Source organism: Chlorocebus sabaeus, chromosome 15, assembly GCF_047675955.1.
Source record: "Chlorocebus sabaeus isolate Y175 chromosome 15, mChlSab1.0.hap1, whole genome shotgun sequence".
Lineage (NCBI taxonomy): Eukaryota > Metazoa > Chordata > Mammalia > Primates > Cercopithecidae > Chlorocebus > Chlorocebus sabaeus.
The window spans coordinates 29,546,051-29,561,964 of record NC_132918.1 but is presented as its reverse complement, the minus strand read 5'-3'; the positions used below and the strand labels follow the sequence as shown (position 1 = coordinate 29,561,964).

General features: G+C 37.5%; 1 protein-coding gene across 1 annotated transcript in view; it reads right to left on the bottom strand.

Moving 5' to 3' along the window:
- LOC103241384 (uncharacterized) overlaps positions 1-15,914 on the bottom strand; it is a 33,084-nt gene continuing 17,170 nt past the window's right edge. The window contains 2 exon segments of the mRNA XM_038002645.2: positions 1-40; positions 9,630-9,722. The gene's annotated coding sequence lies outside the window, so the exon portion shown is untranslated.

Sequence of the window (15,914 nt, the reverse complement as noted above, 5' to 3'; positions counted from 1 at the left end):
CCTTGGAAATATTGCAGAAGATGTGATCCGTAGCCCTCCCCTGCCAAAAAAAAAAAAATACCCCAAGTTACTGGATTTTCTCATTAAGGAATTTCTTATTCTAAAGGTAGCTATTCTCCTGGGGAAAATAAAGACTTAGTACATTTTGGTTTAAATTTACTTCTAGAATATCAGAATAAGGGACTAAATAGTCAGAAGGGCCTAAAGTTGATTTTTGGGTTAACTCCTTCTCAACTCACTTTGGAACTCTACATCAATCACTCAGCCTCTTTTTTTTTTTTTTTTTTTTTTTTTTTTTGTGCTTCATATTTGGAACCTGAAAATCTGAGAAGTGATAAAAGTGTCCTGCCAGTTTCAGAGAGAGAGATGCTGTATCTAAAAAGAGACTCTTTCTGTACTCACAGTAGCTTTCTTTGGAAACAGCTTAATATGACTTACTCAAGTACAAGCCTTGCTTTAACTAAGTAATTCATTTATTTAAAAAATTAGGAATACAGCGATTTCCTTCCAAAGAACACAGTGTGTGGAAAGGGGGATAAAAATGAGTAACTTTACAGTGGAGAAAACTGATAAGCCCTGCTTCAGCCAGATGATCAAGACCAACATTGATCATTATTAATCATGTTGATAATAGGTCTTCATGATATGAAGTCAAAAAAGACACTTTACCTCTGTAGTCCTCTTTGTAGTAACCCATAGCTCCAGCCTAATCTAATACCTAAAGCCTAATGTCTGATACCTAAAGAAAGGTATCAGACAAATTGCAATAGAGGGGCATTCTACAAGATACCCGACCATTACTCCCCAAAACCCCCAAGGTCATCAAAAACAAGCAAAATGTGAAAAATTGTTATAGCTGAAGTAGGCTAAAGGAGGCATTATGACTAATTGTAATGTGATATCCCAGATAGAATCCTGAAACATTAAATGTCCCTGAAAAGGGACATTAAGTAATAACTAAGGACATATGAGTAAAGTAAGAACTTTAGTTAATAGTAATGTATCAATATTGGTTCATTAATTATAATGAATATGTTATACTAATGTAAGATTTTAAAGGGGACACTGGATGCAGAGTATATGGGAACTCCCTGTATTGTCTTCTTGATTTTGCTGTAAATCTACAACTGTCCTAAACAATGAAGTCTATCCAAAAGAGAAAAGATTAATCAGGAAAACCTTCTAAGGTCCAGATTTATCTCTATTCTAAACTCCAGTGAACTTTGCTGATGTTTTATTTCCTATCTGGAAAACTTTTCCCACTATCTACATAGATGAGTAATATCCTTGTATAAGACACTGGCTTTTAAAATTTGTTAAACACAATAGAGAGGAAAAATACATCTTACATTGTGATCCATGGTGTATACACACACACACACACACACACACACACACAGAGAGAGAGAGAGAGAGAGAGAGAGAGAGTCATATAACTGAAACGAACATCTCTCAAAAGAATACTTTGCAGGGCATGCTGATATTTTTTATTCTATTCTGTTTCATTATATTTATTCTTATCTACTCTAGTTAATTCTACCTTATTTTGTTATTCTCTTCTTTCATTAAAAACATCCTGATTGTGATTTACTACATTGATTTCTTAACCTACTAATTGCAACCTGCAGTTTGAAAAATCCTACTTTAAGGCTTAAGTGTTAGCTTCTCTAAGATGTCTCTATACTGTCCAATATGGCAGCCACTAGTCATACAAGACAATTTAAATGTCTAGTGTTTAATAGCCACATATGGCTAGTGACTACCATATTGGAGAGCAGAGATATAGAATATTTTCAACATTGCAGAATATTTTGTTGGATAGTGCTGTGGACTCTCTCCATCTGTTGCTTGCACTAATGAAATAGCCTAACTACTTGTCTCTTTTTTACCTTGTAATCTTCTAAACTGCTGCTAGAATTAACTGTCCAAACTTAACAGATTCATTTCTCTTCTTGAAAGCCTTCAATGGCTCTCCATTTCCTATGAAATAAAGTCTTTGTTTAAGGCCCTTCACAGTTTCATTTCTTCACGTCTCCAGTTAAATCTCTCAACTCTCCTGCTAAATGCCATTCATTCTAAAGCTTCTATGTTTTCATTCATGCTCTTTTCTTTTCTTGAAGTTTTCTTGTGCCCCTTCTTTGCTAGATAAACTCCTATTTTAAGCTATTACTTAAATAAGTTATTTTAAGGCATATCTTCTATGTCCTTTCTTCTTTGAAACATTCTCAGAAGACCCCTCTCTTGCAAAGGAAAATATTATTACTTTCTTTTATGTGTTACCATTGTAGCAACATTTTTAGTTATGCACAGTCTGTTTTCCCACAAGACTATGAGGGCTTTGGGTACTGGGAATGTACGGCATTCATCTTTTTATCCCCAGTGCCTGGCTGGTGAGCTGGCCTGTTGGCTGACTGACGGATTCAGTTGTAAGTTGGTTGAGGGCAGGAAGCCCAATCAAACTTACTTAATATTTCCACAGCACAATGTGGGGATCATAAAAGGTGCTTCTGAATTCTCATTGTCTGCTTTCAGGCAGTGAGTTTTAGACAGATTGTTTTGTGATAATTCACTGCAATCCGTTTTTATTTTTTTATTTTTTGAAGCATAGAAGGGTTCTGGTGCTAAATTTTAAAAAAATGTATAATAAGTGCTTTTTAACTTTCTTATAATGCTAAAAGTTAATGAGCTTTGCAGGTGAATAAGACTTATGAATTAGTTTTAAATCCTATTAAAATAGCTCTTAGAAGTGCTTACTCTAGGTGAGTAATAATTTAAGATTGGTAGGTAGAAAAGTGGTTCTAATGGGAAAAATTCCAGGATGGGAACACCTGGACACTTGAAGACTTGAATTCTATTGCAGCTCTTTTCCTCTCTTTCTATTTATTTATTTTATTTGTGTCTTTGGGTAAATTCCAAAATCTTCTTGTGTCACAGTTTCTCCATGTGTAAAACTAGGATAATTGATAATTGTCTCTAAGCCTGTTTGAGTGATGTAGTAAGGAGAGTTGGAATGGGTTTTAGCTCTTTAGATGTAACAGTAATATTCACAGCAACTGCAGTGTCTTGTCATTACTTGTGGATGGGTAAAACTTTAAACCACTTGTAAGTTTTCATGAAATTATAGACTCAAAGAGTCTTTGTGGAATATAACAGTTACTTCAACAATGGAGTGATTTGTATATTTGATGGGGAAAAAACTACCCCTTATTTATGTTCGCTAATTGAATTGCCTAGTACCTTAAAATAAGTAAATACACACGTGTATGTAGCCATGATTGCAAGCCACTAGTTGAAAGGTATTGGAACCTCTAAACAAATGGTCCAATTTTTTTTGTGCAGGGCCACTGCACACTATTGTGTAGGCTGTGCACTGCACAACCAATGTAATGGTTTTTGTCTCGGGGGCCTAATCACAAGCTGCATCTTCATGTGAGCACAATTAGATTCACAGAGACACAAAGACATGCAATTTCTTATTGTATCAGAGACATGAATGTGGTTTAAGTTCATCTGATTAATGCCAAAACTCCATATTGCTTCTGTGTAAGAATTAGACATAAACACATTTTATTGGCTGCTCAGTTTCCAGATATCTTGCTCTACATTCTCTGCGGGTGACCCCAGTGTTTTCTGTGCCCCACTGTAAATTCGATCCTTGTTTAAACTTTTAGGGGAGAATTTCCTTTTCATCTTAGAATACTCCCCAGCCTTCCTTTGGCAACCAGTTCCTCATGTTGACAGCAGAGTGCATACCAGAAGTCAGACTAGAGGTGAGGATTTGGAGTCCAAGTTTTTAGAAAAAGCTGAAAAAAACAACTTAAAAGTTTATGATGAATCAAAGCTAGGGAAGAAAATTGAACAACTATAGGGCAATTAAGGAACTTTCTCTACACATTCATTAGTTGGATAATTTTATAGACCTTCTAGAGAGTAAGAAACAAACAATTGTAAGTTAAAGCACATTATTGGTTTAGGCAGCAAAGTTACTCTAATTAAATTTTATAATCTTATACTTGGAAGTTTACTGAAATCATATACTAGAAGGAAAAAGTCTCTCTAACAGTTTAGTCAAGTTTTTGTTGATACAGTGTTTTGTGTTATATACAAGAACAGAGTGTTCTGTGGCTACCTGAACTCACCTTATTTTATTTATGTATTTATTTATTGAGACAAGGTCTCGCTCTGTCACTTAGGCTGGAGTGCAGTGGCATGATCACAGTCATTGCAACCTTGAACTCCGGGGCTCAAGATATCCTCCTGCCTCAGCCTCCCAAGTAGCTGGGAATATTGGCGCATGCCGTCATGCCTGGCTAATCCTTAAAAAAGTTTTGTAGAGGCCAGTTTGTACTTTGTTGCCCAAGCTGGTCTCGGACTCCTGGCTTCAAGCAATCTTTCCACCTTGACTTCCCATAGTGATGGGATTACAGGTGTCAGCCACCAGGCCTGGCCTGCACCAATTTTATTGCCTTCCATTTGTATTAACACGAACAAAAGCAAAACAACAACAACAACAACAACAAAAACATGTATTTCTAGTCCAACTATCAATTGAAGTCATTGTGTAACATGACGTCTTGAGTAACTGCAATTTCAAGGCAGTCCTTTTATTGGTCATCTTCTAACAGATTACAGAGGAATTTATGAATGAGAAACTTCTGGCTGGGAAAGAAAATTTGGAATTTAACAAAAATTCTCATGATAATACAGAAAATACTAAATTCAGATTAGATTAATCTCAATATTGTGTGGCTATCAAAAAGAAGATACATATTTAGAAAATAAAAAGAGTGCCACATACATTGATGCTGAGTAGATACTAGGAGTAGGAAGAGAAATTTGTAACAAGGGAATGGTCTATCTTGTCTTGCTCCTGATGTCCTTTCACTTCCTAACATAGAAACAGGACAAGGATCCCTGTTTATTTCTGGCAATACTGGAAGGGAGAGTATGGCTTCTAGGTCAAAGTTTAGCTACAATGTTATTTCTTAGGATGAGCTTCTTTGTAACTATGTTATTCAAGAAGAAAAGAAACTTTGTTGTTATCTAAAGAAGGAAAAAGGAAAATATATAGCTTCTGAATGGCTTTTTCCTTTTGAATATATTGTTGCCAAGGGCTGCCAGCTTGTTTTTAGAAGCAAAAAGTGAACAAACTGCAACATTAACAATGGCATTAAAGCCACTAAAAGTTGTTTTCTAAGTCATTAAAAGTGTATCGACATTCATAGAAGCATTATTCACAATAGTCAAAAGGTGGAAGCAATCCAAATGTCCATGGACAAATGGATGGAAACATAAGATGTGGTGTATACATACAATGGAATATTATTCAGCTTTAGAATAGAAGGAAATTCTGGCACATGCTGCAACATGGATGAGCCTTTCTTGTTGAAGAGAAATAAGCCAGTCACAAAAACTGTATGATTTCACTTACATGAGTTTTCTAGAGTAGTCAAACCATAGAAACAGAAAAATGATGGTTATCAGGGGCTGGGGAGATGCGGAAATACAGAGTTGTTGTTTAATGGGTGTAGAGTTTCAGTTTTGCAAGATGAGACAGTTCTAGAGATTGGTTGAAGAACAATGTAAATATACTTAACGCCACTTAACTGTACTCTTAAAAATGGCTAGGATGTCAAATAGTTTACCACAATTAAACATTTTAAGAAATCAATGAGTAACCCTAAAAATTATGAAGGACTGAAATTTTAAAATAAACTTTAAAACAGTCTGAACAATATTTTTAAAAAGTTATTAAAAGTCAATGAGATTCTCAAGTTGGAATGGGGCATTACCAGCCTAGCAAAATCACACCAATGTACAAAGGTACAAAGGTGAATAAGCAACCGCAAAGGCCTTCAAATAATAATTGTGAGGTCCCAATTGGGGTTCCCTTCTTGGCTGTCAAAATAGAGGGGGAAAACTCAGAAGAGCCAAACCCCCAAGAACCTTCTTGAAAAGAGAGCTGATATATTTAGGTATGCTCTTGGCATTGGTGAAATTCTAATAGCTTAATCTTCTACAGTACTTGTGGGAATTGTGAATTCTATGATATGCTTAACTGCCTTAGGAAAGGCTTGATGTTTTTTTCTAAGGCCTTTGTTTTTCTTAAGAGCTAGAAGCCTGACCATGAACAATTAAGCCTTTTTCTCTTCCCTACCTACTGTTATTCCATTTTATGAATCTTCAGCAACTGAAGACCTTTATCCAGTGAATAATTTGAGGGTGAAAAAGGTGAGTTACTACAGTATTGATCTGTCAGGAGCACGTTCTCAGAGTTCTGCTGAGGCAAATCTGGTTGTATAAGGAGCTGCTTAGCCGAGACCTTTCCAATAGTGTTTTCTAGTATTATTAATTGTCCATTTCCTTTGCACTGTTTTGGGTAACATTGAATAGACATGTTTATACAACTTTTTATAAAATGTATTTATTTGTCTTTCCCTCTTCTACTTATTCTTTATTTCTTATTACATTGTCTGGAAAGCTGTGGCAATGAGGTCAGTGTTTTTCCTATTTTGGTGACTGACAACATTGAACTTTCATAGATGTGATTTTGTGACAGTAGTAATCTAGCTTGCTGCCCTTTCATTGTCCTCAGTTGACCTGCTTCTGTATCTCAGTTATTAGTGCTTTTACAGAAAAGAGTGGATGCTGGGCGTGGTAATCCCCACACTTTGAGGGACTGAGGTGGGAGGATCTCTTGAGCCCAGGATGTTGAGGCTGCAGTGAGCTGTTGTCATGCCACTGCACTTCAGCCTGGACAACAGGGTAAGACTCTGTCTCAAAAAGAAGAAAAAAAAAAAAAGGAAAAGAAAAGAGTGGAGAACTAGGCAGATCAGGCCATAGAGACAGGCATAGCATTGATAAGGTGCTCTCTCTGCCAATCCCTGAATCAAGGGACATTTCCCTGCTTGGTTAGTTATACTGATGTATTCCAGGTCAGATGGTTTCAGAGACAGAGACGGAGGGGAGGTGAGAAGGGAAAGTAGGAGTTTATAGTCAAATTCATGAGTATTCAGTCAAAACATGTTGCTTTAGGCACCTAAATTACTTAGATTTTATAATCTTATACTTAGTGAGTTACTGCAATGATATACTAAAAGAAAAAACTCTCACTGACAATTTAGCCAAGTGGATTTCTGATTCTCCTGAGAACAGTGTGGAGATATTACTGTTGGCTTCATCCTCCTTCACCTGCTCCCAGCCATATGGCTACCTACATGCTTCCAGTGCAAAGCAGAGCAGTGGTGAGATAAAATGATTTACTCCCTCTGAATAAAGCTGGCTTGTTGTCAGGACGAATGCCAGAGGGAATCTTCCAAAACATAAAAATACTTATATTGGGATATTGTAGTAAGTCGGATATTAGCTGCCCAAAAGCTATGTCCATGTCTTGGAAGCAGTGAATATGACCTTTCTGGAAGAAGTCTTTGTAGCTCAATTAAGTTAAGGATCTTGAAAAAAGAGCATCCTGTATTACCCAGATTAGCCTTAAATCTAAGGACAAGTGTTTTTAAAAGAGAGACACAGAGAAGGCCCTGAGAAGACAGAGGCTAGATCAGAGTTATGTAGCCACAAGCCAAAAAAAATATGCCCAAAGCCACCAGAGCTGGAAGAGGTAAGGAAGAATTCTCCCTAGAGCCCTTGGAGGGAGCACAGCCCTGCCAACACTTTGATTGCAGACTTCTAGTCTTTGGGACAATCAGAGAGCAAACTTCTGTTGTTTTAAGCTGCTAAATCTGTGGTGATTTTTTACAAGAGCCCTAGGAAGCAAATACAGATATCTTCCTTAGAAATGGTAGAATCTTATAATGTGAACTGTTTGCAGGGAACAGAAACTTTTTTTTGTTTTGCTTTTTTTGTTTTTGAGATTGAGTTTTCCTATGTTATCCAGGCTGATCTGAAACTCCTGGAGTCAAGTGATCCTCCTGACTTCAGCTTCCCAAATAGGTAGGAATATAGGCTTGCACCACTGCCCCCCGACCCCTGGCAGAAACAGCAGTTTTCAGTACCAGTGTGGTAGGCAATGGCTAGATGCCTAACTTAAATTATCCCTGTTTTGAAGATGAAGAAACTCAGGCTCATGAGGCCATGTGGAGAGCTGGCTGGGAATCCTGCTGACAGGTGTTATAGTGAAGTGGTTACAAGCTTGGGCTCTGGTCCTGTCTGGGTTTGAATCCCAACTCTATTCTTACTAATTTTGTGACCCTGGCTAAGTTACTCAATCACTCTGACCCTCAGTTTCTCTAACTGGAGAATAGGAATAAGATAACTTAATTCACGCAAATGCTGGGATGATTAAAAAGTATAAAATATTTAGAATAATACATAGGAAGAGCTAAGTGAATGCTAGCTATTATGATTACTACCACACTATGCTAATATGCTGTTGCTAGATTATGACTACCAGACAAAGAATGAAAGAGAATGGGATCATTTTTAAGGCAGGGCATGTGACTTTTATTGTTTACTAAATTCAAAGCCAGTTTTAGAGAGGTTATTCTTCAGAATGTTTATTCAGTTTTGGTGTGGCTGTTATAAAGGAGACAAACAGGCTTCAGCAACCTCAATGGCACCTGTTCTTTGTTGAATACCTTACAGTGTTTTACAAATGCCAGGCATCCTACAAGTATTTTTGAATTAGTAAAATCGAGGCTTGTTATCAATAATGTTAAGGTAATATTGAGCTTTCACAACTATTTTTAAATGAAGAAACTATTGCCAACCATTTCAGAGTTACAAATCTCCTAAAACACTGTAGCAAAAGGGGAAGGATTAGGAAACAATCATTCATAAGATAAATCTATTTCTTTTTGTCCACGTCCCCTACCCTTGGCTGATAGGTCACTTTTACTACAGGTCACTCATTATAATTGAATAAAAGTGGACAGGCAGCTAGTAGTATCTAGGTGGTTTTTTTGTAATTCTATTTCCTTTTCTTTCTTTATTAAAAATAAAGAAACCAGAAAGAATATTAATGTCCTATTATAAACATTAGGTATCTTCATTTTAATTGTTAATATTTTTTGAAAATAATGTTTTCATTTTACCATATTTTTCTCTGAATTTGTCTCATCTGGTTAATTAAATGCTTATTAGAACATATATTCCTCTCTTGTACCAAAGGTCTTCAAGGATAAGATGCTGTTCCATTTAAATAAAAGATGAAGGATGTCGAAACACAAGCAGCCCCTTCATTGAAACACAAGCAGCCTTTAACCACAAGACCCATAAATAAGACAGTAGCTGGTGCTACGCAATTCTAACACTGGCACTGGTGCTGGGATTGGCCTTTTCTAGGCAGGAGTTCTTAACCTGGAGGTCAAGGACTTGTGGGGAGGGTCCTATGGACCGTTTGTAATGTATGCAAATTTTGGATAAACATTTTTCGGCACACATTTCAAAGGAGCTTGGAATATCCGTAAGCTGAGACCACCAAATCACTAAAGCTAATTGCCCCATTTTATTCCTTTGTATCATCTCAAATGCCAATATAGTATCCAGTGTAAATAAATGATTGCTGGCTGCTTAGGACAGAACTAGAAGCTTCATTGTGTTAATGACACCATCTCACAGTGAAAAGGGCAGACTTCTCAAAGGAAGCCTCCATGATATAATCAGAATTTACTTGCCTAAGAAAGTCCAGGTCTGGGTCTTCAGCCTTGCTCCTTCACGAAATGATCCAGTGTGGATTACTTCTCCTCTCTGGGTTGCTGTTTCCTCATCTGCAACATAAAGATTTGAATTAAATAAACCAAAAGATGTCTTCAAATTTTAAAACCATTCTGTCCCATGTAAAAGGTCATTAAACCACTTCGATGGATAATCTCTCACAAGTCTAGAATGTGTTATAAAAACAAACTTCCCCAACCTAGCAAGGCAGGCCAACATTCAAATTTAGGAAATCCAGAGAATGCCACAAAGATACTCCTCGAGAAGAGCAACTCCAAGACACATAATTGTCAGATTCACCAAAGTTGAAATGAAGGAAAAAATGTTAAGGGCAGCCAGAGAGAAAGGTCGGGTTACCCACAATGGCAAGACTGTCAGACTAACAGCGGATCTCTCGGCAGAAACTCTACAAGCCAGAAGTGAGTGGGAGTCAATATTCAACATTCTTAAAGCAAAGAATTTTCAACCCAGAATTTCATATCCAGCCAAATTAAGCTTCATAAGTGAAGGAGAAATGAAATCCTTTACAGACAAACATATGCTGAGAGATTTTGTCACCACCAGGCCTGCCCTACAAGAGCTCCTGAAGGAAGCACTAAACATGGAAAGGAACAACCAGCACCAGCCACTCAAAAACATGCCAAATTGTAAAGACCACTGAGGCTAGGAAGAAATGGCATCAACTAATGAGCAAAATAACAGGATCAAATTCACACGTAACAATATTAACCTTAAATGTAAATGGCCTAAATGCTCCAATTAAAAGACAGACTGGCAAATTGGATAAAGAGTCAAGACCCATCAGTGTGCTGTATTCAAGAGAATCATCTCATGTGCAGAGACAAACATAGGCTTCAAATAAAGGGATGGAGGAAGATCTACCAAGCAAATGGAAAACAAAAAAAGGCAGGGGTTGCCATTCTAGTCTCAGATAAAAGAAACTTTAAACCAACAAAGATCAAAAGAGACAAAAAAGACATAATGGTAAAGGGATTAATTCAACAAGAAGAGCTAACTATCCTAAATATATATGCACCAAATACAGGAGCACCCAGATTCATAAAGCAAGTCCTTAGAGATCTACAAAGAAACTTAGACTCCCACACAATAATAATGGGAGAGTTTCACACCCCACTGTCAACATTAGATCAACGAGACAGAAAGTTAACAAGGATATCCAGGAATTGAACTCAGTTCTGTAACAAGCAGACCTAATAGACATCTACAGAATTCTCCACCCCAAATCAACAGAATATACATTCTTCTCAGCACCACACCACACTTATTCCAAAATTGACCACATAGTTGGAAATAAAGCACTCCTCAGCAAATGTAAAAGAACAGAAATTATAACAAACTGTGTCTCAGACCACAGTGCAATCAAACTAGAATTCAGAATTAAGAAACTCACTCAAAACCACTCAACTACATGGAAACTGAACAACCTGCTCCTGAATGACTACTGGGTACATAACAAAATGAAGGCAGAAACAAAGATGTTCTTTGAAACCAATGAGAACAAAGACACAACATACCAGAATCTCTGGGACACATTTAAAGCAGTGTGTAGAAGGAAATTTATAACACTAAATGCCCACAAGAGAAAGCAGGACAGATCTAAAATTGACACCCTAACATCACAATTAAAAGAACTAGAGAAGCAAGAGCAAACACATTCAAAAGCTAGCAGAAGGCAAGATATAACTAAGATCAGAGCAGAACTGAAGGAGATAGAGACACAAAAAACCCTTCAAAAAGTCAATGAATCCAGGAGTTGGTTTTTGGAAAAGATCAACAAAATTGATATACTACTAGCAAGACTAATAAAGAAGAAAAGAGGGAAAATCAAATAGATGCAATAAAAAATGATAAAGGGGATATCACCACCAATCCCACAGAAATACAAACTACCATCAGAGAATACTATAAACACCTCTACGCAAATAAACTAGAAAATCTGGAAGAAATGGATAAATTCTTGTACACATACATGCTCCCAAGACTAAACCTGGAAGAAGTTGAATCCCTAAATATACCAATAACAGGTACTGAAATTGAGACAATAATTAATAGCCTACCAACCAAAAAAAGTCCAGAACCAGACAGATTCACAGCCGAATTCTACTAGAGGTACAAGGAGGAGCTGGTACCATTCCTTCTGAAACTATTCCAATCAATAGAAAAAGAGGGAACCCTCCCTAACTCATTTTATGAGGCCAGTATCATCCTGATACCTAAGCCTGACAGAGACACAACAAAAAAAGAGAGAATTTTAGACCAATATCCCTGATGAACATCGATGCAAAAATCCTCAATAAAATACTGGCAAACCGAATCCAGCAGCACATCAAAAAGCTTATCCACCATGATCAAGTGGGCTTCATCCCTGGGATGCAAGGCTGGTTCAACATATGCAAATCAATAAATGTAATCCAGCCTATAAACAGAACCAAAGACAAAAACCATATGATTATCTCAATAGATGCAGACAAGGCCTTTGACAAAATTCAACAGCACTTCATGCTAAAAACTCTCAATAAATTCGGTATTGATGGAACGTATCTCAAAACAATAAGAGCTATTTATGACAAACCCACAGCCAATATCATACTGAATGGGCAAAAACTGGAAGCATTCCCCTTGAAAACTGGCACAAGACAGGGATGCCCTCTCTCACCGCTCCTATTCAACATAGTGTTGGAAGTTCTGGCTAGGGCAATCAGGCAAGAGAAAGTAATCAAGGGGATTCAGTTAGGAAAAGAAGAAGTCAAATTGTCCCTGTTTGCAGATGACATGACTGTATATTTAGAAAACCCCATTGTCTCAGCCCAAAATCTCCTTAAGCTGATAAGCAACCTCAGCAAAGTCTCAGGATACAAAATCAATGTGCAAAAATCACAAGCATTCTTATACACCAATAACAGACAAAAAGAGAGCCAAATCATGAGTGAACTCCCATTCACAATTGCTTCAAAGAGAATAAAATACCCAGGAATCCAACTTCCAAGGGATGTGAAGGACCTCTTCAAGGAGAACTACAAACCACTGCTCAACGAAATAAAAGAGGACACAAACAAATGAAAGAACATTCCATCCTTATAGATAGGAAGAATCAATATCATGAAAAAATGGCCATACTGCCCAAGGTAACTTATAGATTCAATGCCATCCCCATCAAGCTACCAGTGACCTTCTTCACAGAATTGAGAAAAAACAACTTTAAAGTTCATATGGAACCAAAAAAGAGCCCACATTGCCAAGACAATCCTAAGCCAAAAGAACAAAGCTGGAGGCATCATGCTACCTGACTTCAAACTATACTACAAGGCTACAGTAACCAAAACAGCATGATACTGGTACAAAAACAGAGCTATAGACCAGTGGAAGAGAACAGAGGCCCCAGAAATAATACAACACATCTACAACCATCTGATCTTTGACAAATCTGACAAAAACAGGAAATGGGGAAAGGATTCCCTATTTAATAAAAGGTCCTCGGAAAACTGGCTAGCCATAGGTAAAAAGTTGAAACTGGGTCCCTTCCTTACACCTTATACTAAAATTAATTCAAGATGGATAAAAGACTTAAATGTTAGACCTAAAACCATAAAAACCCTAGAAGAAAACCTAGGCAATACCATTCAGGACATAGGCATGGGCAAGGACTTCATGTCTAAAACACCAAAAGCAATGGCAACAAAAGCCAAAATTGACAAATGGGATCTAATTAAACTAAAGAGCTTCTGCACAGCAAAAGAAACTACCATCAGAGTGAACAGGCAACCTACAGAATGGGAGAAAAATTTTGCAATCTACTCATCTGACAAAGGGCTAATATCCAGAATCTACAAAGAACTCAAAGGAATTTACAAGAAAAGAACAAACAACCCCATCAAAAAGTGGGCAAAGGATATGAACAGACACTTCTTAAACGACAACATTTATGCAGCCAACAGACACATGAAAAAAATGCTCATCATCACTTGCCATCAGACAAATGCAAATCAAAACCAAAATGAGATATCATCTCACACCAATTAGAATGGTGATCATTAAAAAGTAAGGAAACAACAGGTGCTGGAGAGGATGTGGAGAAATAGGAACACTTTTACACTGTTGGTGGGATTGTAAACTAGTTCAACTATTGCGGAAGACAGTGTGGCGATTCCTCAAGGATCTAGAACTAGAAATACCATATGACCCAGCCATCCCATTACTGGGTATATACCCAAAGGATTATAAATCATGCTGCTATAAAGACACATGCACATGTATGCTTATTGCAGCACTATTCACAATAGCAAAGACTTGGAACCAACTCAAATGTCCATCAATGATAGACTAGATTAAGAAAATGTGGCACATATACACCATAGAATACTATGCAGCCATAAAAAAGGATGAGTTCATGTCCTTTTTAGGGGCATGGATGAAGCTGGAAATCATCATTCTCAGCAAACTGTGGCAAGGACAGAAAACCAAACACTGCATGTTCTCACTCATAGGTGGGAATTGAACAGTAAGATCACTTGGACACAGGAAGGGGAACATCACACACCTGGACCTGTTGTGGGGAAGGGGTAGGGGGGAGGGATAGTATTAGAAGATATACCAAATGTAAATGATGAGTTAATGGGTGTCACGCCCCAACATGGCAAAAGTATATATATGTAACAAACCTGCACGTTGTGCACATGTACCCCAGAACTTAAAGTATAATAAAAATAAAATAAAATAAAATAAAAAAACAAGGCCCAACAAGCCATCCTTGTTTGAAAAATTATTTTTAGAAAAGGTCACAGTTTGAAGACATGCCATTGGCTAGTGATTCCCCAATTGTACTCTGAGGATTATAAAGTGCCACAGGTACCAGGGCTGAGGGGAGGCCCAAGGAGGGGCAAAGGGAGGGGCTAAGAACACCCCACCTCACTTCTGTTGGAGCAGACTGCTTTTGGTCTGCTCTCTAATTCAGTTTCTGGGTGAGATTTTGTTTGTAGAAAATATTTCTTTTTTTTTTCTTTTCTTTTTTTTTTTTTTTTAAATTTATTTATTATTATTAAACTTCAAGTTGTAGGGTACATGTGCACAATGTGCAGGTTTGCTACATATGTATACTTGTGCCATGTTGGTGTGCTGCACCCATCAACTCGTCATTTACATCAGGTATAACTCCCAATGCAATCCCTCCCCCCTCCCCCCTCCCCATGATAGGTCCCGGTGTGTGATGTTCCCCTTCCCGAGTCCAAGTGATCTCATTGTTCAGTTCCCACCTACGAGTGAGAACATGCGGTGTTTGGTTTTCTGTTCTTGTGATAGTTTGCTAAGAATGATAGTTTCCAGCTGCATCCATGTCCCTACAAAGGACACAAACTCATCCTTTTTTATGGCTGCATAGTATTCCATGGTGTATATGTGCCACATTTTCTTAATCCAATCTGTCACTGATGGACATTTGGGTTGATTCCAAGTCTTTGCTATTGTGAATAGTGCTGCAATAAACATACGTGTGCATGTGTCCTTATAGCAGCATAATTTATAATCCTTTGGGTATATACCCAGTAATGGGATGGCTGGGTCATATGGTACATCTAGTTCTAGATCCTTGAGGAATCGCCATACTGTTTTCCATAATGGTTGAACTAGTTTACAATCCCACCAACAGTGTAAAAGTGTTCCTATTTCTCCACATCCTCTCCAGCACCTGTTGTTTCCTGACTTTTGAATGATCGCCATTCTAACTGGTGTGAGATGGTATCTCATTGTTGTTTTGATTTGCATTTCTCTGATGGCCAGTGATGATGAGCATTTTTTCATGTGTCTGTTGGCTGTATGAATGTCTTCTTTTGAGAAATGTCTGTTCATATCCTTTGCCCACTTTTGGATGGGGTTGTTTGTTCTTTTCTTGTAAATTTGTTTGAGTTCTTTGTAGGTTCTGGATATTAGCCCTTTGTCAGATGAGTAGATTGCAAAAATTTTCTCCCATTCTGTAGGTTGCCTGCTCACTCTGATGGTAGTTTCTTTTGCTGTGCAGAAGCTCTTTAGTTTGATGAGATCCCATTTGTCAATTTTGGCTTTTGTTGCCGTTGCTTTTGGTGTTTTAGACATGAAGTCTTTGCCCATGCCTATGTCCTGAATGGTACTACCTAGGTTTTCCTCTAGGATTTTTATGGTATTAGGTCTAACATTTAAGTCTCTAATCCATCTTGAATTAATTTTCGTATAAGGAGTAAGGAAAGGATCCAGTT